Source organism: Artemia franciscana, chromosome 13 (assembly GCF_032884065.1).
Source record: "Artemia franciscana chromosome 13, ASM3288406v1, whole genome shotgun sequence".
Taxonomy (NCBI): domain Eukaryota; kingdom Metazoa; phylum Arthropoda; class Branchiopoda; order Anostraca; family Artemiidae; genus Artemia; species Artemia franciscana.
The window spans coordinates 5051992-5075545 of NC_088875.1; the positions used below are offsets into that span (position 1 = coordinate 5051992).

General features: G+C 38.0%; 1 pseudogene; it reads left to right on the top strand.

The window, feature by feature from the left end:
- Positions 1–23554, top strand: part of LOC136034423 (protein Star-like) — a 57290-nt pseudogene that overhangs the window by 5985 nt on the left and 27751 nt on the right.

A 23554-nucleotide genomic window follows, 5' to 3' on the forward strand; every position in this document is an offset into this window, starting at 1 on the left:
ACAGATCCTGAGTGACCCATCTGCCTTTCTCACCAGAACCAAGGAATACATCCACTGTGTTGGCTTGGTCACTTTTTCTATGACTCCAAATGACTCCAGTCTGTCTAACTCCTCTTTGAACTTAGCTTGTAGTGCAAAAGGAACCTGTTTTGGCGTTTGTATAGTAGGGATTGCACCCTCTGTCAGATATATCTTGCAGGTTCCAGGCAGTGTCCCTATGCCCTCAAAGACATCACTGAATTCGTTTAAGAGTTTTTGGATGACTGGTCTGATTGGGGCTGGATTGCTGATACTGAGGACAAACTTGATCAGCTGAAGTCGCTCGCTGGACTAGCGGCTGAGAATGGGTGCTCTATCTGTGCAGACACATGGAAGGTATGGGTCTGGGGGTTTGGTTCTTGTACTGAACTTTTAGATTGGCTGTCCCCAGTACCTTTAGTTGTTCACCGGTGTAGCTGGTCAGCACATCAGCAGTTGGCAGCAGTGCTGGCTTTCTTGCCAATTTGTTGAAGTCTTTGAGTAGCAAAATGGTGGCCTCAGCACCAGTGTCTATCTTGAACGCCAGTTCACTATCATTTTCTGTCAGTTTTATCAGAGCATAAGGCTTTTCCACCTTTTCTTCTGTGGAAATGGACTCAATCATGAATTCCCTCCCATCCTCCGCTTCGCTTCTCGTTTCAAGTTCATGTACTACTTTGCTCTTCCTGCATTTGCTGCACTGCTTCCCTTTTGCTGGACACTTATGGCTTCTTGAGTATGGGCCACCACAGACATAGGATGCAGGGGAATTTCTCTGTCTTTGAACCATGAACCATGGTATAATTGGAAAAACTATTAAAAATTAAAAGAAAAACAAGTCTTTTTTTCTAACAAAAGTATGTCAAAAACAATTTTACAGGCGGAAATGCATCGATATTTTTTTTATAGGGAAGTTTAAACAGAGATCAAATTCTCTGAGGGAAGGGGGTTCTTATGGAGGAGAAACTTTCTAAGGAAAAATTTGCTTGGGTTGATTTTCCTTGGAGAGAAAAGGGAGATTTTCCAGCATTATTTGAAAAACAATCAGAAATCTAATAAAAAAAACTAGTTTTTCAGCTAAAAATAATGAAAAACATTAAAACGAACAGATATTACCCCACATATGAGGGTGGATCCCCTCTCCTCAAGACTTTGTTCTTTACGTTGATTTTAACTTCTTGTCCCAATTATATAATAATAACCCTTGAAACAAAAGAGCTGTTTAATTAGAGTTAGGAAGTTTCAAAATACAAAAAAAAAAATTGGCGCAAAGAGCAAGGTATTGAGGAGGGGCTATCCTTCTTATATAAGGTAAATTTCTGTCCTTTTAAGTTTGAATGTTGCTCACACGATCACAAATTCTGTCGGTCTGTTGGTCGTCTGTCCTGGTTTTGCTTCTTTAGGCACTTCCAGGTAAGCTAGGACGATGAAATTTGTCAGGCGTATCAGGAACCAGACCAGATTAAATTAGAAATTGTCTTTTCCCCGAATTGATCCTCTTGGTGGGAGAACAGTAAATTGGAAAAGTTAGAAATTTTTTTGTATTATTACCTTATGAACGGGTGATCGGATCTTGATGAAATTTGATATTTGGAAGGATATTGTGTCTCAGAGCTCTTGGTTTAAATCACGACCGGATCTGGCGACATTGGATAATTTGGGGGGAGGGGGCTAAAATCTTGGAAAACGCTTAGAGTACAGGAATTGGGATGAAATTTGGTGGGAAAAATAAGCACAAATCCTAGATACGTGATTGACATAAGTAGAACGGATCCGCTCTCTCTGGGGGAGTTGGGGGGAGGGTCAATTCTGAAAAATTAGAAAAAATGAGGCATTTTTAAATTACAAAAGAGTGATCGAATCTTAATGAAATTTGATATTTGGAAGGATATTGTGTCTCAGAGCTTTTATTTTAAATCCCGACCTGATCTGGTGAAATTGGGGGGGGGGGATTTTGGGGGGGACTTAAAATCTTGGAAAATGCTCAGAGTGGAGTTATTGGGATGAAACTTGGTGAGAAAAATAAGCACAAGTCCTAGATACGTGATTGAAATAGCCAGAACAGATCTGCTCTCTTTGGGGGAGTTGAGGGGGGGGGGTTAATTCTGAAAAATAAGAAAAAAGAGGTATTTTTAACTTACAAAGGAGTGATCAGATCTTCATTAAATTTGCATTTAGAAGGACATTGTAACTCAGATATCTTATTATAAATCCTGACTGGATGCAGTGTCATTGGGGGAGGGGGTACCAGAAATCTTGCAAAATGCTTAAAGTGGTGAGATCAGGATGAAACTTGGTGGAAAGAATAAGCACAAGTCCAAGATAAATGACTGACATAACCGGACCGAATCTACTCTCTTTGGTGGAGTTGGGGGGGGGGGGGAGTAATTCGGAAAAAGAATAGAAAAATGAGGTATTTGTAACTTACGAACGGAAGATCAGATCTTAATGAAATTTGATATTTAGAAGGATCTTGTGCTTTGAAACTCTCATTTTAAATCCCGACCAGATCCGGTGACATTGGGGGGAGTTGGAGGAGGAAATCGAAATTCTTGGAAAACGTGAAAATCGAAATATCTTGCAAATGGGTAATTAGATCTTAATGAAACTTGATATATAGAGGAATATTATGTCTCAGATGCTCCATTTTCAATTTGAATCAGATTCGGGGACATAAATGGTTGGAGGGGGGAAGCATAAATCTTGGAAAACACTTGTGGAGAGATCAGGATGAGTAAGCACAAGCTATAGATATGTGACTGACATAATCGGAACGGATCCGTTCTCTTTGGGGGAGCTGGGGTTTGTAAATTATGAAAAATTAGAAAATTGGGGGAAACATAAATCTTGGAAAACACTTGTGGAGAGATCAGGATGACACTTGATGGGAAGAGTAAGCACAAGCTATAGATATGTGACTGAAATAATCGGAACGGATCCGTTCTCTTTGGGGGAGCTGGGGTTTGTAAATTATGAAAATTAGAAAATTGGGGTATTTTCAATTTAAGAACAAGTGACCAGGCCTTAATGAAATTTGATATTTAGAAGGAACTCATGTCTCAGAGCTCTTATTTGAAATCCTGACCAAATCTGCAGACATTGGGGGAGTTGGAGGGGGAAACTGGAAATCTTGGAAAACGCTTAGAGTGGAGAGATCGGGATGAAACTTGATGGGTAGAATAAGCAAATTTCGTAGATACGTGATTGACGTAACCGTACTGGATGTGCTCTCTTTGTGGGAGTTAGGGGGCGGGGTTCAGTGCTTTGGCGAGTTTGGTGCCTCTGGACGTCCAAGAGCTCATACCATATGAGCTCTTGGCTCCTCCGACCTTGTCACGAGTTCCATATTACCTCTTAGCTCTTTTTTTTTCTTGTAGATGTCAGCAACAATACCATAAAAAATAATATCCCAAGACTAATCAAAGTTTAAGAGTTGTACTGACTATCCTCCCTCATACTCTCCAAACGACTGTTGTGTCAAAATATTAACAACTAAAATCACCAAAATAATCAAGATTACTGGAAAGAATGGATGAATATTACACTGATTGTTTAATAAACAATAATGAATGAATTTCGGGTTGTCTTGGCAATTTCTAATTTTTCAATGTTATAGTTATGAAAGAGAAAATGTTTAAAAAGTATATTATTTCCAGCATAGTACAACTGATGCTCTGAGAAATTTAAGGCTAAGGGTGTAGTATCCCGCTTCTGTTCATGGTGATTTCTGTTTATTATTCATTTTAATTACTAGTACCTTAGTAAATATTCATTTCTAATAATTTCTAGTAAATATCCATTTAATTTTAATTTCAGTAACTTAGTTATTCATTTTAATTTCTGTTTGTCATAGGATTTATTTTGTCAGCAGTATCTGTTACATTTAGTGTTTGAATATCCATTTTGATTTTGTTTCTTATTTCGTTCAATTATTCTTTGATTGTAACTTCTCTCTCTTTTAAGTTTGAACTATTACATGACAATATTTATGTTGTCCTTGGGTTTTACTTTGTCTTCACTTTTCTTTGATAATTTCTTTTTTGGGAAGTATTTTTTTAAATTCATCTTTTTTCTGTTTTGATTGACATTGTTTCATTTTGGTTATGAAATGTTCTGCTTACAAATATTTGTAATTTTTTACAGTTTCCCTGCTCAAGAATTGAAGTCTTGGACTGCAATACCTGTGCAAAAAATTTATAATAATGATTTCACTACAGAATTTTGGTTGATGGGGGAAGGGGATATTAATCATTCGAATTGAAAGTGTGCATGATTTCTGGTCTTCTATTGGGCTCTGTAGCTCTTATCCTGTGAGTAGGGGCCTTCCCAGGCCTTTCAGCACCTCCCCAGCTGGCAGATAGGGGTATGTCATGTGGATATGCAGAATACCTCGAGGTATCCTGGTAGGGAGTGGGTCTCGAGGATACCTCGAGGTCTCGGGTAGGGAGGAATCTGTGAAGGGGGACCCAGTCTCTGGGGGTCCTTAAACATAGCTCGAGCATCCTCATCTAAGGATCATAAATTCAGGTGGAGGAGGTGGGAAGGCCCTCTGTTGTACACAGGGTAGTGCCCACTGGCACATGGAAATGCCCACCAGTCACAGACCTTCTCTCAATAATGGGTCAAATTACTGGTGTTGCAGGATGAAATAAGGGCAAATTATTGGTAGTAGGTACAGTTACTTCCTGCTGAGGACAGAGAGAAGTCGCTCATGGTTCTCCTGAAACCAGGCAAGAAAACTCTTCTTTACTTGTATTGATGATTATGTAAAAGGGATTAAATCTGAAAACCTGTGATACTGCATCCTAGATAACCAACAAAGGTCATACACTAAGAGCTACCACATCTGGGGCAACCAACAATGTGACAACTGTGAACCACCCAAATATAATAACTACAAACCTGGAAGTCATTGTATTGCCAGAAACAACTTTGTCAGTATGTATCCTCAATACAAGAACCCTTGCTAAACAAGGAAAAATAGACCAAAATCTGAGAAAGATAAATCAGTACACATGGGATGTTATTGGTTTATTTGAAACTGACCTAGGAAGCCATTTTTTTCAATTTTTTGTCAGAATTAGGGTTTCCTTAGACCATAGCAACTCCAAGATTTGAGCTGATTGGTAAAAAAAATTCCCTTTTTTGGTTCCCGTATATTTGGAGGGGAGGTAGACTACTATATCGCGAAGCATTATTTTTGTGCTTTAGTTTTTTCTTGGGGCAAGAAATTAGATTGTCAAGTTCGACCTGATCTAGGACAAGAGGTTTTTTGCTCCCTATGCCCTTCTTCTGTAATAAAATGCCTGATCCATATGAACCAGTAATAGTTCCTTAAATCTTCAAGCCAATTGTGCACTCAAGATCAAACAAGCCTCTCTTTTCCCATTATAAACCCATGTGTAAGCAATTGGCAAGTTGTATTATTTACAGATCTTGCCCCAAAAACCCCACATATGAGGATAAAGGGGTTTTCTTATTCATGTAGGCATATTTGTTTAACGTTTATCTATTCAGAAGAAAGTCGTTGTTGATGTTTCATTGGATTCCTTTGTGGTTATTGGGGCCAGGTAGGAAGAAAGAATAGAGGAGGCTGGTTGCCCTCCCATTGCCTTTTAGACTTAAAAAGGGTACTAGAACTTTCAATTTCCAATAGAATATTTCAAAATTTCTATGGCCATCCATTCTATACATAGTGTCAAAGGGATGTAAACCTGGGAAAAAATTCATTAAAGCGCACGGCTTTTTGCTTAGGAGATCCTTCAGTGCTGCCTCTGATACCAAGAAGAAGCCATGTTATTCTCCTGTATATCTTAAGTTTTTGTGGATTTTTCCTCATTTTCTACCCTCTGTTTCTCTGTCCCTTTCTCTCTTACTCTCTCTCCTTCTCTCTGTTTCTTCTTCGCTCTCTTCCCCTCTTCTATTGTCTTTTCTCCTCAACCTCCCTTTCTTTCCTCTCCCTTTCTCTACAAAATAAAAAACGAATTCGTAATGAAGAAAAAGACGATAATTCTAACCCTTTTTTTCTAACTCGCTGGAATTATCCGTGTTTTTTTTTGTCATAGTTTTTTTTTCATTTTGATGTGCTCAGCCAGTGTGGTCTCAAAAGCTATTTACTCATTCTCTACCCCCTCCTCTTTCTCTCTCTCTCTCTCTCTCTCGCCACCTGTTTCTCCCTACCCCTCCATGTCTTACTTGTTCTGGCTCCTTCTCTATTTCCCTGCCTCTATCACTTCCTCTCTTTCCACTGGTTATGAACCATAAAAGGCTAATAGCCAATTTGGCATAGAGTAAAATAGATTTTTTGGTCCTTTTTTTTTTACAAAGAAAATACATATAATTTTTTCAATGTAATTAAAGAATTTTAAAAAACCTTATCTTATTTGCAGCAGCACTTTTTTGAACTGAAATTTTTCAAAAGTTGTCGGTGCGTATAGTCTGTTTGGATCTTTGATATATATATATATATATATATATATATATATATATATATATATATATATATATATATATATATATATATATATATATATATATATATATATATATATATATATATATATATATATGCATGTATTTGGTTAGTTTACATGCTTTTAAGTACTTATGTGATGCTTTATTGTTCTTGCTAGTAGATGATCTCGATTATAGATTTGATTAACGATGCCAGTATATCAATGAACGACCAGTATGTATTAGAATGCATCAGAAATGGCTTTTTAAATGCAAAATCAAATGATGCATACAATCTCAATGCACCCAATAAGAAGAATCCGTCGATGGGACAAGCACAGCTTCTGATTAAACTTTTAAAGAACAAGGTATGTTTTTTTCCTTTTTTCTACATATATGAATTATTTCCTGAGAAGCCAATACCAAATCCCTCCATAAGATTTGTTTTATATGAAATAGTTAAAAAAAAATCATTACTTTACAACATTGAAGGTTATATGGAACTGTAAGTTGATTATTTATATAGAATGAGAGGGGTATGTCTTCTTCCTCTGCTTCTGGAATTATGCTTAATTTGTTTGTAGAGCAATCAAATTTTTTTGAAGATTACCTTCCCCTCTTTGCATTTTGGTTTGTCATTATTTTGAACGAGAACATAAGATATTGGTTATCTAAGGTCAAAACACTTTTTTCTAAAGACAAGATTTTAGCTTCAAAAATTTGGAAGTTGTATTTCATATCATAGTGAGTGCATTAAGAATGAATGGATTTTTTTTTTTTTTTTTTTTTTTTTTTTTTTTTTTTTTTTTTTTTTTTTTTTTTTTTTAATAAAGTGTGGAGTTTTCAGCAAACTATAGGTATTACAATTTTAGGTTTTAATGCTGTTAATTGTTTTGTTTGTTGTTATTCCAATATTACACATTTTTTTCAGTCCGGCACCGTTTTCTAGAGCCAGAAAGCTTATTTTCGAAATTAATTAAACAAAATAAGAGCTAAGAGCTCATATGGCACTTGTGACGAGACCGGACGAGCCAAAAGCTCATATGGTATGATCTCTTGCAAAATTCTAAGAATCAATAGATTGATTTACAAGGAAAATCGGAGGCTTAATGCTGGTCGGGATTTAAAATAAGACCTTTGAGTCACGAGGTCCTTCTAAATATCAAAATTCATTAAGATCCGATCACCCACTCGTAAGTTAAAAATACCTCATTTTTTCTACTTATTCCTCTCCCTTCAGCCCTCCAGATGGTCTAATCGGGGAAAACGCCTTTATCAAGTCAATTTGTTCAGCTTCCGGACACGTCTACCAATTTCTATTGTCCTAGCACTTCCAGATGCACCGAACCCGCCAAAGCACTGAACCCCACCCCCTAAATCCCTCAAAGAGAGCGAATCAAGTACGGTTACGGCAATCACGTATCTACGACATTTGCTTATTCTATCCACCAAGCTTCATCCCGATTCTGCCACTCTAAGCGTTTTCCAATATTTCCGATTTTCCCCTCCAACTCCCCCCACTGTCAATAGATCTGGTCGGGATTTGAAATAAGAGCTCTGAGACATGAATTCCTTCTAAATATCAAATTTCAATAAGATCCGGTCACCCGTTCTTTAGTTAAAAATACCTCAATTTTTGTAATTCTTCTAAATTAACACCCCCCCCCCAGCTCTTCCGAAGAGAACGGATCCGTTCCAATTGTGTCAATCCTGTATCTATAACTTGTGCTCATTCTTCCCATCAAGTTTCATCCCGATCTCTTCACTCTAAGCGCTTTCCAAGATTTCTGTTTCCCCCCTCCAACCCCGTATGTTCCGGGATCCGATTTGACTTGAAAATGGAGCATCTGAAACATAAGATTCTTCTATATATCAAGTTTAATTAAGATCCGATCACCCATTTGTAAGATAAAGATACCTCAATTTTCATGTTTTCCAAGAATTTCGGTTTCCCCCTCCAACTCCCCCAATGTCACCGGATCTGGTCGGGATTTAAAATAAAAGCTCTGAGGCACAAGATTCTTCTAAATATAAAATTTCATTAAGATCTGATCACCTATTCGTAAGTTAAAAATACCTCATTTTTTAATTTTTCCGGATTACCCCCCCCCCCCCCCCAACTCCACCAAAGAAGGCGGATCCAGTCCGGTTATGTCAGTCATGGATCTTGGACATGTTTTTATTCCTCCCACCAAGTTTCATCCTAATTTCTCCGCTTTAAGTGTTTTCCAAGATTTCTGGCCCCTACCCCAATGGCGTTGGATACGGTCAGGATTTAAAAAGAGAGACCTGAGTTACGACGTCCTTCTAAAAATGAAATTTTGTTAAGATACGATCACTCCTTCGTAAGTTAAAATTTCCTTATTTTTCTAATTTTTCAGAATTAACCCTTCTCCCCTAACTCCCCCAAATAGAGCGAATCCGTTCCGGTTATGTCAATCACGTATATAGGACTTCTGCTTATTTTTACCACCAAGTTTAATCCCGATCCCTCCACTCTAAGCGTTTTCCAAGATTTTAGGATCTCCCCCCAACTCCCCCATATGTCGCCGGATCCAGAGCGGATCCGTTTCGGTTATGTCAGTCACTTATCTTGGACTTGTTTTTATTCTTCCTACCAAATTTCATCCAAATGTCTCCGCTTTAAGTGTTTTCCAACATTTCCGCCCCCCCCAACTCCCCCCCTTAATGACTGGATTTTCGTAAGTTAATAATGCCTCATTTTTTCTAATTTTTTAGAAGTAACCTTCCCTCCAACTCCCCCAAACGGAGCAGATCCGTTTCGGTTATGTCAATCACGTATCATTGACTTCTGCTTATTTTTTCCATCATGTTTCATCTCGATCCCTCCACTCTAAGGGTTTTCTGGGATTTTATGTTCCCCTCCAACTCCCCCCAATGTCACCGGATCTGGTTGGGATTTAAAATAAGAGCTCTGAGATATCCTTCCAAACATCAAATTTCATTAACATCCAATCTCCCGTTCGTAAGTTAAAAATACTTCATTTTTTCCGAATTAACCGACGCCTCACCCCCCCCCCAGATGGTCAAATCGGGAAAACGCCTATTTCTAATTTAATCTAGTCCGGTTTCTGATACGCCTGCCAAATTTCATCGTCCTAGCTTACCTTGAAGTGCCTAAAGTAGCAAAACTGGGACAGACCGACAGAATTTGTGATTGCTATTACTATGTCACTTAGTTAATACCAAATGCCATAAAAACAAGTGCTATGGCACTTGGTACCTGTCGTTCGTCAGTCTGTCGGTCTGTCTCTCCCGGTTTTGCTAGTTTTGGCACTTTCAGATAAGCTAGGACTATGAAATTTGGCAGGCGTACCAGGGACCAGACCAGATTAAATTACAAATAGTCGTTTCTCCGATTCGACCCTCTGGGGGGGGAGTGGGGGACGGTTAATTCGGAAAATTTTGAAAAAATGAAGTATTTTTAACTTACGAGCGGGTGATTGAATCTAATGAAATTTGATATTTAGATTGATATTGTGTCTCAGAGCTCTTATTTTAAATCCTGACCGGGTTCGGTGACATTGGGGGGTGGGGGAAACCTAAAATCTTTGGAAACTCTATGAGTGGAGGAATTGGAATGAAATTTGGTGAGAAAAATAAACACAAGTCCTAGTACTGCTCTCTTTGGGAGAGTTTGGTGGAGGGTTAAATCTGAAAAATTAGAAAAAATGAGGTATTTTTAACTTGCGGAGGGATGATCGGACCTTAATGAAATTTCATATTTGCAAGGACCTCGTAACTCAGATCTCTTATTCTAAATCCTGACCGGATCCAGTGTCATTGGGGGGAGTTGGGGGTAGAAATCTTGGAAAACGCTTAAAGTGGAAAGATCAGGATGAAACTTGGTGAGAAGAATAAGCACAAGTCCAAGATACTTGATTGACATAACCGGACTGGATCCGCTCTCTTTGGGGGAGTTGGAGGTGAGCAATTTGGAAGAATTAGAAAAAAGAGGTATTTTCAACTTAAGAACGAGTGACTAGATCCTAATGAAATATGATATTTAGAAAGTTCTTGTGCTTTAGAGCTCTCATTTAAAATCCCAACCAGATCTGGTGACGTTGGGGGGAGTTGGAGGGGGAAACGGAAATCTTGGGAAATGTGAAAATTGAGGTATCTTTATCTTACGAATCGGTGATCGGATCTTAATGAAACTTTATATACGTTGAGTACATTGGGGAGTTTGGTGCTTCTGGACGTGCTAGGACGATAAAAATTGGTAGGCGTGTCAGGGACCTGCACAAATTGACTTGATAACAGTCGTTTCCCCGATTCGACCATCTGGGGGGGCTAGAGGGAGAGAAAAAATTAAAAAAAAATTCAAGTTACGAATGGCTGATCGGATATTAATGAAATTTGATATTTAGAAGGACCTCGTGTATCCCGACCGTATCCAGTGATATTGGGGGAGTTGGAGGGGGAAAACGGGAAATCTCGGAAAACGCTTAGAGTGGATAGATCAGGATGAAACTTGGTGTGAAGAATAATTACAAGTCCTAGATATGTGATTGACATAATCGGACTTAATCTGCTCTCTTTGGATGAATTGGGGGGGGGGGGCTTTCAATTCGGAAAAATTGAAGATTGAGGTACTTTTAACTTACGAACGGGTCACCAGATCTTAATGAAATTTGATATTTAGAAGGAACTCATATGTCAGAGGTCTTACTGTAAATCCTGACCAGGTCTGGTGACATTGGGTGGAGTGGGAGGGGGAAACTGGAAATCTTGGAAAACACTTGGAGAGATCGGGATAAAGCTTGATGGGTAGGATAAGCAAATGCCGTAGATACGTGTTTGACGTAACCGGAATGGATCTGCTCTCTTTTGGAGATTTAGGGGGGTCCAGTGCTTTGGTGAGTTCGGTGCTTCTGGACGTGCTAGGACGATGTCAATTGTTTGGCGTGCCAGGGACCTGCATAAATTGACACGATAAAGTTGTTTTCCCTGATTCTACCATCTGGGGGGCTGAAGGCAGAGGAAAAATTAGAAAATGTGAGGTTTTTTTAACTTACGAGTGGGTGATCGGATCTTAATGAATTTTTGTATTTAGAAGGACCTTGTGTCTCAGAGCTCTCATTTTAAATTTCGAATGGCATTAAGCCTATGATTTTCCTTTTAAATTAATCTATTGATTCTTATAATTTTGATAGAGTACATGCCAAATGATTTCTTGGCTCTTCCGACCTCGTCACGAGTGCCATATGAGCTCTTAGCTCTTGTTTTAACTGCAAGTAAGGAGGGATGTTAAAACTTAAAAAAGAAACAGAAATTATTCCGTATATGAAAGGGGTTATCCCCTCCTCAACGCCTGTCTCTTTACGATAAAGTTTGACTCTTTCTCATAACTCTACTTTTAAAACAGTAGAAAACTTTAGCGTAAAGAGCGAGGCGTTGAGGAGGAGACAATCCCTTTCATGTACGGAATAATTTCTGTTTGTCTTTTATAATTTCTGTTTGTTAAAAAAAAACTTATTTTTTATTTAATTTCTGAATGTTTTGGAGTCAATACATGTTTTGATTTTGGCTCACCACATATGAATAATCAAAAAGACATTGCATAATAATTTTTTTTTCGGCTAAATGGCTTGCTCATAGTTTTGATCGGACGATTTTGATAAAAAACGATGAGGCCTAGTTGCCATCCAATTCTTTGTTGCTTCAAAAGGCAACTAGAACTTTTTATTTTTTACGAACGTTTTGATTAGTAATAAATATACATAACTTACGATTAACTTTCGTAACGACCTTCTATATTTGTATATTTTTATTGCGTATATATTTGGGTTCGCCCCCTCGTCAATACCTCACTCTTTACACCAAAGCTTGAATTTTGTCCCAATTCTTTAATAATGACCCCTGAATCACAAAGACCGTAGAATAAATAGTTTAAATTACTAAAAATATTTTAGCGTAAAGAGCGAGGTATTCTGGAGGAGATAATACCCCTTATTTACGTAATAATTTCTGTTCTTTTTAGGTTTTAATACTGCTACTTACTTCCAGCTGAATTTTTGTTTATTATCTCTTTGTTTTTTAAATACTGCTAGAAAATCCTGCAGCCCCTTCATTGAAATTCTCTTTCAATGTGAAAGGGGGCGTGAGATCCTCAAGGGGATCCTCCCACGCCCCCCCCCCTTCAACACGAAAAAGTTCCTCTGAAAACGTCTGTACACTTCCCAATAACCCTTAGCATATGTAAACAATGGTCAAAGTTTGTAACTTGCAGCCCCTCACCCAGGGACTGTGGGGGATTAAATTGTCCCGAAAAACATAATTATTAGGTTTTTCGACTATGATGAACAAAATGGCTATCTCAAAATTTTGATCCGGTGACTTTAGGGAAAAATGAGCATGGGAGGGGGCCTAGGTGCCCTCCAATTTTTTGGTCACTTAAAAAGGGCATTTTAGCTTTTAATTTCTATTAGAATGAGTTCTCTCGCAACATTGTAGGATCACTGGATCGATACGATCACCCCTGGAAAAAAAAATGCACGCTGTCTTCATGATGTCTTCTGGGAAAACTACAAAATTCCACATTTTTGTAGATAAGAGCTTGAAACGTCTACAGTAGGGTTCTCTGATACGCTGAATTTGATGGTGTGATTTTCGTTAAGGTTCAATGATTTATTGGGGTTCCCCCCCCCCCTATTTTTTGAAATAAGGCAAATTTCATCTGGCTCGTAATTTTGATGGGCATGACTAAACTTGATGAAACTTATACATTTAAATTCAGCATAAAAATGCAATTCCTTTCATGTATCTATTGGTATTAAAATTCCGTTTTTTAGAGTTTCGGTTACTATTGAGCCGTGTTGCTCCTTACTACAGTTCGTTACCACGAACTGTTTGGTTAAAAAAGACGTTCCATAAAAAGAAATTTGTAATGGAAGTTGTTCAAGTTTGTCAATGTGTGTTCCTCAAATTTTTTGCGAAGATTACCTTCCCCTCTTTGCATTTTTGTTTGTCAGTATTTTAAACGAGAACATATTGGTTGTTTAAGGTAAAAATACCTTTTTTCCAAAGACAAGATTGTAGCTTCAAAAATTTGGAAGTTGTACTTCATATCATGGTCAGTGTATTAAGAATGAATGTCGTTCTTTCAGTTTTTTTCTTTCTTAAAGTTTTCAGCAAGACTATGTATATCCCCATTTTAGGTTTTAATGCTATTTTAATGTTTTGTTTCTCGTTATTCCAATATTATACTTTTTTTTATTTAGCTTTGTTTCGAGAGTTTAGAAGCTCTTTTTCGAAATCAATCAAAAAAGACTTTCCTTAAAAAGAAGTTTGTCAATGAAAATAAAGAACCATATTAAACTCAAGACCAGCGAAAAGTCCTATATGATAGTGAAATTCAAAGCGATGAGAAATTATTTTTAAAGAATAAATGAAACCAAAAATGAGCAGAAATTAAAATAAATGATCATACTAAAACACAAAGTTAACAGACACTGTTATAGACGAATAAAGAAATCTTAAATGAAAAAAAAATTAAATTGAATATTTGATTCTAACTTAAAACGAACAAAAAGTACAACGAAATAGAGTTTGGCTAATGATACCCTTTCCCTCCCCTAACCGTAAAAGTTTGAAAGCCTTCTGTGGCATTTGCGTTGCATGTATTTTGAACAGTTTGCTTTATTTTTCAAAACGTCGACGACAAATGAGAAATAAATCACAAGCATGTACGGTAGAGCGCATTAAACCGGGAGAGTTGTTCTGCTTGGCTTGCAACCCTTATCATGGATTTTGAGGGTGTGCCCTTGATGGAACATATTGCTGCAACTGAAACACCAATATTGAGCTTCAGATCGGGCCCCTTTTTGATGATGACAACCGCAAGCCCAAGGATAAGATGACGCGAAACAACACCTTAGATTTGGTTTATGGAACGTCTGCGCAGTATTTCACACTCCCAAGACCTAGAAAGTGCTGAGAGCTCTGCAGTGACATTGACCTTGTGGCTCTATTTAAGTTTCGATGGCTAGGTTCTGGATTAAATAAAGTGGACAAAAATGTGACTATTGTCACAATCAAACCTCTCGAGCTCTACTGCAGTGGACGCTAGTATCGCCTTGAATCCTGAAACTCCACTTCATAGGTGCACATGCGAAAATGTCAGTTATAGTTTGCTACACGCCTACCAGTGGTGCTCCAACGAATCAAACGATAAAGTCTATAGAGCATTATTTTCCGTAGCAAAAAATACATCACGGCATGACTTAGCATGTCTTCTAGGAGACTTCAACGCCAAAGCAAGGAAAGGCCCATTGTTCTTCCCACAAGTTGTCGATAAGCATGGCCTGGGTCAACAAAATGACGACGGAGGACAACCGTGTTTTCCCACTGGAATATACACAACTACTCATGGAAATTCCGCGGCGGCCATGCTTGAAACAAGATTAACTTCTGTCTCTAGAGCAAGAAGAGAAGGTCAGACCTATATGATATAAGGTGCTATAGAGGAGCTAACGTTGCCTCAGACCATGATCAAATGATAGCAATGGTCTGCCTCAAATGAAAAAGAACTCCCTAAAACTGAGTTTTCGACTCGGAGAAACTGTAAATGAGGGAATTCAAGCAAGTTGGAGGTCCAGGTAGATTTGAACCCTGTCTTTACCAGACGATGCCGACAGTGAACAAATTTGGGAAAGAATAAATCTCTGCTTCCACGATGCACTAAAAATACCATTTGCTATTGTAAGAGCCCAAAAGGCCAGAGGATGTCTGACCAAACATGAGACCAAAGAGACAAAAAGGAAAAAAGTAAAAACATATCTTAGTCGTAGCCAGATCCCCAACTGCCAGACCTGCAGAACAAAAATACAGATCCGCCGATAAAATCATAAGCAATAGTGCCAGAAATGATTTGAGAAACTTGCTTGAGTGGAAAGCAGTGCAGGTGCAAGAAGTAATAAAGAGAGGTGAGTCAAGAATTGTCTTCAAAATCACGAATAAGACAATTGGCAATAAATCTTCCATTCAACACGGACTGTCGAAAGACACCTTGGGCATCATGATAGCGGGGCAATCTGTGATGAACGGAGTTTGGGCTAGCCGCTTTGAAACCAAATGCAAAAGACAACAAGTGTGTAACCTTCCCTTTGACTCAAGTCGCCTCTGATCGGCAATACGGAAATTTACGGTTAGTGGCAATGTCGACCTCGACGAAATTTCCCCGTTGCCTTGCGCTAGCGGCAACGTGATCCGGTTTGTCTTGAACGGTCCTATTACAACACTTTGCTTTAACTTTTCGTTGCGTCGATAGTAAACTCAGCATTAATTCATTATTTCAAACCTTTAATGTGCAGGGGTGACGTTCCACTCTTCCCTCATGGCACTGTCGCCCCTTCTTAATTAAGGCTGTGGATCTGTGCCCTGACTATGGCCCTTGCTTAAACAAATTGTTTATGCCCTAAGAACGCATAGATATATATACGTTCATTTTTAAACTAACAATGTCAATCGTACTAATCTAACCCTAACTATTTTACAATCAATACAAAACAGCTTAAAATAGTCTGCCTACTTTCAACAAAATTTCACGTTGTATCGTTTTTAAATTATACTTTATATTGAAATTTTGATAAATTAAAATACGATTGTTTGAATTTTTCTGATTCTGCTGAGGTCTGTAAGAACTTCGCACAAATAAAAAAATCGAATAAATAAAGTGATGAGAATATAATATGCAACATAAAATAAATAATATAAATCTCATGGAAAGTGGCCCTTCACTAAGATAATTTACAAAGGACCCTCACCTTCCAGAGAAAAAGTTGTCTAGAAACACCTTTTCCTTCTCTCTGATCTCCAGGGAAAACCTTGTCAAGACCAAAACTACTTCTGTTATCAGTTTCTCTTACTCTTTGGACTACCCCTTCAAGTCGCAGATAACTGGCATATTCTAAAAAGACGTTTTTTTTTCAGACAAATGGCTTTTTCGTTGAATGTGGAGCTTTAGATGGTGAAACAAGATCAAATACGCTATATATGGAGCGTTTTTTGGTTGGGAAGGTGTCCTTATTGAAGCTGATCCTTCTAATTACAGAGAGTTGGAGACAAAAAATCGGAAAGCTTGGTCGGTACCTGCCTGCCTTAGCATTAAACCCTATCCCAGTAAGGTATGTATTGGCCACGAAATGTTTCCTTTCTTAATTCTGAGTACAAGACTCAGTACACATTTTGACTTTCAAATGATTCGACCTTTAAAAACAAAACGTAAAGAGACAAGACTCGATTCCTCTGTTTTTAAGGGAGCCACAAGAGAAATGATACGAGAGCTAAAAACACGAGCTACCAACCATAGCCAGTAGAGGGGAGGTAAACTAAATCCTGTGGCGTCTCATTCATAAAGGACCAAAGGCTTGAGTTGGACCCAACCGAAGTGAGGTCTGTTTATGAGGATTGAATGTGCTAGGTTAATAACGTGAAGTCAGTACCCTTTGTGATGGTCAATGATTCAAGCCATTAACATTAGCAAAAAAATAACCGGAGGAAAGTGAGAAACCCCACAGAGTGGACTTGTAACTAGTCAAAAGACATGGAAAGTAATTATCTGTGTTTTTTTATTTCATTTTTTGTATATTATTCTTTTCTATTTTACATGACTTTTCATTTGGGAGCATTCCTCTGTATATATAAGAGAGGCCGAAATGCCAATACAAAAATCAAATTGACGGAGAGAAGCGAAAAAGCCTGTGAAATCTTGTTCGCTAGGATTGAATGCAGAGCTCTGCCTGATAAATTGTTGATCGACGACCCAAATCCATTCTAGCAAAGTAATGGCCCATTTGCAAGGGCAGAAGGTCTGATTCCTGCCTGAGAAAAACAAATAATGTGTTTGGGTCAAAATTTCGTGCTAGTAAAGGGAATGGAGGTAGTTGACAAAAGGAGCATTTCCTCATCATGGTGTGACGGAAGTTTTTTAATGTTTTGTTTTGGTCAGATGGTTGGTCGAGTCTTCGGCCTTCTGAATGGCCCTCGCTTCACTGGGGAGCCAGATCGGGCCTTTGGGCATCGAGAACGGTCCTCGTTTCGCTCGGGTGGAAACTCGGTCATTTGGCCCTGTCAAATTTCTGATGTTGTATTTTGAATACGAATCACCTTGTTTTGATGGAACTTTTAGGAAAATTTCAGGTATAATGCATTTACTAAAGAACAAATTAGCCCATGTTTTTCATAGTGAAAAGTATAATATATATCTAAAAATTTATAATGTTCGATCCATTAGTGTAAAGGTGCATTGCGCATGTATGGACATATACCTACACTTAGCTTCAACTCATAGAGATAGACATACCCCATTTTACATTTTTAAATAATAATCTTATGTGCATTTAAAAGGCGTTGCTGACGGGGCGTGCGCAGGAGTGACGTCACCGGGACCTACACCCCCCCACCCTGACTCTCGCCAATTCTGAATTTGCTTGAATTTTTGGGCACTTCTTATTCAACAATTGTTCCGTCCCCAACACCTCCGAAACATAATTATTATTGCCCCTCCCCCCGGAAAAGAAATTCCTGGTAGGCTACTCGTTGCTCAGATACTGGTTGCTTCGTTTGACGACTTAATTTTATCTAATCTTCCTTTTTTTACCTTCAGGTAACCTTTGAGATGCGAAGAAATCAAGGCCGAATAGCAAAGAACCAGGGTAACAGATCGGTAAAAAGAGGGGAGGTTCAAGTCCAGTGTTTTCCTCTGTATTCAATTCTCTTAGCCTTGAACCAAACAGTTGTGGATTATTTTAGCCTGGACGTAGAGGGCGCTGAGCTGGGTGTACTGAGGACAATTCCTTTCGATAAAATTGATATCAAGGTTAGTTCTCTGAAATAGAAATTTTGACGTTGGCAAAGGTTTTATGGTTCTTGTGTATTATCCAGAACACGCTCAAGAAGTGAAGTTAGGTTATTCACAATGAAATGTACCAAAATATGAAAATATAAGACTTTAGCAGCAAAATTATGGAAACTACAAAAAAGAATTATGGAAAGCAGGTTGGCCAAAACGCATATATTAAATACCTAACTAACTCTATATATGAAATGTTTAATTAAATATACCTGCATCATTGTTTTATAACTAAGACTAAGCTAGTTATATCCGATTATAGACAGACAAACCGGCTTTCTCAGATCAGACAGAGCAAACTTCTTCAGCATGTCCGGATAACACAAATGCCGATCTCATGGTATGTATATAGTATATGATGGCCTGTTTTTTTACTTAATCGGTCTTTTTTCGTAATTGCATACGGAAATTTACATTTCCTGTATAAATTCGAATATTTACATAAAATGAATAAATATCGATATATTCTTGGATGCCAAGCTTTGAAGGAAAACTAAGCCTCTCAATATAAACTTTTTACAAGTTCTTTTCTCTAATTACTTATAATTTCCATTATAACAAGAGCTAAGAGCTCATATGGCACTTGTGACGAGGCAAGAAGAGCTAAGAGCCAAGAGCTCATATGGTATGAGCTCTAACAAAATTCTAAGAACCAATAGATTGATTTAAAAGGAAAATCTGAGGCTTAATGCCGATCGGGATTCAAAATAAGCGCTCTGAGTCACGATGTCCTTCTAAATACCAAAATTCATTAAGATCCGATCACCAACTCGTAAGTTATAAATACCTAATTTTTTCGAATTTTTTTCTCTCCCTTTAGCCCCCCCTGATGGTCGAATCTGAGAAAACGACTTTATGAAGTCAATTTGTGCAGCTCCCTGACAGGCCTACCATTTTCATCGTCCTAGCACGTCCCGAAGCACCAAACTCGCCAAAGCACTTAACCAATTCCCCCAACTCCCCCAAAGAGAGCGAATCCAGTATGGTTATGGCGATCACGTATCTACGACATTTGCTTATTCTGTCCACCAAGCTTCATCTCGATTCCTCCACTCTAAGCGTTTTCCAAGATTTCCGATTTCCCCCTCCAATTCCCCCAATGTCAACAGATCTGGTCGGGATTTGAAATAAGAGCTCTGAGACATGAATTCCTTCTAAAATTCTTCCAAATTAACACCCCCCAGCTCCTCCAAAGAAATCGGATCCGTTCCAATTATGTCAATTACGTATCTAGAATTTGTGCTTATTCTTCTCGTCATGTTTCATCCCGATATATCCACTATAAGCGGTTTCCAAGATTTCTGTTTCCCTCCTCCAACCCCCCATGTCCCCGGATCCAATTCGAGCTGAAAATAGAGCATCTGAGACATAAGATCTATCTATATATCAAGTTATATTAAGATCCGATCACCTATTCGTAAGATAAAATACCCCAATTTTCACGTTTTCTAAGAATTACGGTTTTCTTCTCCAACTCCCCCCAATGTCACAGGATCTGGTCGGAATTTAAAATAAGAGCTTTGAAGCACAAGATCCTTCTAAATATCAAATTTCATTAAAATCTGGTCACCCGTTTGTAAGCTACAAATACCTCATTCTTCCGAATTACCCCCCCCCCCCCCCCAACTCCACTAAAGAGAGCGGATCCGGGCCGGTTATGTCAGTCACGTATCTTAGATTTGTTTTTATTCTTCCCATCCAGTTTCATCCTGATCTCTCCGCTTTAAGTATTTTCTAATATTTCCGCTCCCCCTCCCCAACTACCCCCCCCCAATGACGCTGGATCCGTTAAGATTTAAAATTAGAGATCTGAGTTACGAGGTCCTTCTTAATATGGAGTTTCATGAAGATCCGATCACCCCTTCGTAAGTTAAAATACGTCATTTTTTCTAATTTTTCAGAATCAACCCCTCCCCCCCAATAGATGGGATCCGTTCCAATTATATAAATCACGTATCTAAGACTTCTGCTTTTCCCACCAAGTTTCATCCTGATCCCTCCACTCTAAGCGTTTTCCAGGATTTTAGGTTCCATCCCCCAAACTCCCCCAATGTCACCAGATCCGGTCGGGATTTGAAATAAGAGCTTTGAGACACGATATCCTTCTAAATATCAAATTTCATTGAGATCCAATCACCTGTTCGTAAGTTAAAAATACCTCATTTTTATAGTTTTTCAGAATAACCCCCCCAAACTACCCCAAAGAGAGCGGATCCGTTCCGGTTATGTCAATCATGTATCTAGAACTTGTGCTTATTTTTCCCACCAAGTTCATCCCAATCCCTCCACTCTAAGTGTTTTTAAGATTTTAGGTTCCCCCTCCCAACTCCCCCCTCCCCAATGTCACCAGATCCGGCCGGGATTTAAAATAAGAGCTTTGAGGCACGATATCCTTCCAAACATCAAATTTCATTAAGATCTGGTCAACCGTTCGTAAGTTAAAAATACTTCATTTTTTTTTAGTTAACCGCCCCCCCCCAGATGGTCAAATCGGGAAAATGACTTTTCTAATTTAATCGGGTACGGTCCTTGATACGCCTGGCAAATTGCATCGTCCTAGCCTACCTGGAAGTGTCTAAAGTAGCAAAACCGGAGAATTTGCGATCGTTATATGTCACTTCGTTAATACCAAGTGCCATAAAAACAGACATCTTCTGAAGTACCCGGTTTAATATGTATCAAATAAAAAAAAAACAAGTTCTTTGAAATGAAAGTAAGGAGCGACATTACAACTTAAAACGAACAGAGATTACTCGTATATGAAAGGGGCTTTTCCTCCTCGACACCCCGCTCCTTACGCTAAAGTTTTTTATTGTTTTAAAAAGTAGAGTTGAGAGAAAGAATCAAACTTTAGCGCAAGGAGCGGGGCGTCGAGGAGGAAAAACCCCTTTCATATAAGGAGTAATTTCTGTTCGTTTTAAGTTGTAATGTCGCTCCTTACTTTCATTTCAAAAAACTTGTTTTTTTATTTAATTTCTGAAAGTTTTTGAATTAATGCATGTCGGATTTTGGCTCTCCGTACATAAATTATTAAAATGAAATTTGCATATAATTCTTTTTTTGGCTAAATGGCTTTCTCTTAGTTTTGATCAGACGATTTTGAGAAATAAGGGGTGGGGAAGGAGGCCTAGTTGTCCTCCAATTTTTCGGTTACTTAAAAAGGCAACTAGATCTTTTAATTTTTAACGAACGTTTTTATTAGTAAAAAAAATACGCAACTTAAGAATTAACTTACGTAACAAACTTTTATATTCTTATATTTTTGATTATGTATATGAGGGGGTTGGGTCCCCTCGTTAATACCTCGCTCTTAACACTAAATCTTGTTTTGTCCCAATTCTTTAAGAATGACCCCTGAATCAGAAAGGCCGTAGAATAAATAGTTGAAATTACTTAAAAAATTTTTAGCATAAAGAGTGAAGTATTTATCTCCTCCTAAATACCTCGCTCTTTATGCTAAAGTATTTTTAGAACCCTCATATGCGTAATAATCTCTGTTCGTTTTAAGTTTTGATGCTTCTCGTTACTTTCAATTGAAAAAAAAACTTTTTCATGTTTATATTTTCATTGTTTGTTTTTTTATAGTAATGCTAGAAAGTCCCTGCGCCCTTTTGATTGAATTTCTCTTCCCCCATGAAATATTCCTCCTAGAAAAGATCCTCCCATATAGCCCCCTCCCCTGAACCCCACACCCAAACAAAAAAATCCCCCTGATAACGTCGGTACACTTCCCAGTAACCATTACTGTATGTAAACAATGGCCAAAGTTTGTAACTTGCAGCCCCTCTCCCAGGGACTGTGGGGGGTAAGTCATCCCCAAAGACATAGTTATTATGGTTTTAGACTATGCGGAACAAAATGGCTATCTCAAAATTTTGATCCGTTGACTTTGGTAAAAAAATGAGCGTGGGAGGGGGCCTATCTGCCCTCCAATTTTTTGGTCACTTAAAAAGGGCACTAGAACTTTTCATTTCCGTTAGAATGAGCCCTCTTGCGACATTCTATGACCACTTTGTCGATACGATGACCCCTGGGGAAAAAAAACAAAACAAATAAACAAATAAACACGCACCCGTGATTTGTCTTCTGGCAAAAAACACGAAATTCCACATTTTTGTAGATTGGACCTTGAAATTTTTTCTATAGGGTTCTCCGATACGCTGAATCCGATGGTACGATTTTCGTTAAGATCCTATGACTTTTAGGGGTGTTACCCCCTATTTTCTAAAATAAGGCAAATTTTCTCAGGCTCGTAACTTCTGATGACAAAGACTAAATTTGATGAAACTTATATATTTATAATCAGCATAAAAATCTGATTCTTTTGATATATCTTTTTGCATCGAAATTCCGTTTTTTAGAGTTTCGTTTACTATTGAGCCGGGTCGCTCCTTACTACAGTTCGTTACCACGAACTGTTTGATATGTGTGTATGTATTTTGTTAAGTTTTATTATATTAATAAATTTAAACAAATTTTGTCCAAAAAGTGAACACAATTATACAGAGGGCAGCTTTACCTTCATCTTCTTTTTTTGTCCTTAGAAAAAAAAAACACAGAAAAAACCTTGCAGGACTTCAAATTAATGGCATATAATTCTTTATTGAAAGTCTTTTACGAGATGATCAGTCATCTCGTAAAAATAAACTGACCTGGCAAGTCAGGTTATTTTAATCATCAGCTTATTTGTCGCAAAGGGTATTTGATTTCTTTTCGATAATCTAAATTCTGAGAATACAAATCTGTAATTTGTTTTTAATTAATCAACCGGAAACGTAGGAAATCGGAATAAACATGAGGAAATACTGTCCAAAAATTTATATTGGAGCAGTGTTATTGTCCTGACTCATTTTTGTTTCTGGATTTAGTTTCTGCATAACTTTTTTTTTAAAGCATACATTACCGAAATAACCAGCATTTATCTCCAGGCTCTAATAAAAAAAAAAACACATAGTCCAATGTTTTCGATTTTTTTTTCAAAGCAAGTAGAACATGTGAACTTCAAGATTTCTAACTCCATTAATCTACTAACTCTATGGCAAAAACCAAAACTTTTAATCAATACTGTTGTCAAAGTTTTCGTTCAGTTAATTGGATAGAAAGCCAAACCTAAACTTTTGGGGATGTCGAATCATTTCCCAGGCATCTTGGATCATCCTCCTAATTTTTTAGAAGAAAATTTACGAAGTGGTCTTAATTGGAACCTGG